Raw genomic sequence first — 265 nt, forward strand, 5'->3', positions numbered from 1 at the left:
CTAACTGGGGACTTTAGCAAAGCTGAGTCACAATCTGAAAAGGTTCACCCAGTTATGTGTTTGTGGCATTTTTGTATCCGGTGGTAATACTGGAAAACAAAGTGCTTAGGGCCACGGCCAAGACTCATAAGTAGCTGTGTTCAAGAATCAACATGCTTAACTAGGAAAGTCAATAACACTATCAAAAATTCTAAGTTCCTAGAGAAGCCAATCATTCTAAACTTCAAAGGAAAAAGTGAGATGCCAAAACTGTTCAGAAGCAAAA

The sequence above is a fragment of the Arachis duranensis genome, chromosome 2 (genome assembly GCF_000817695.3).
Source record: "Arachis duranensis cultivar V14167 chromosome 2, aradu.V14167.gnm2.J7QH, whole genome shotgun sequence".
Classification (NCBI taxonomy): domain Eukaryota; kingdom Viridiplantae; phylum Streptophyta; class Magnoliopsida; order Fabales; family Fabaceae; genus Arachis; species Arachis duranensis.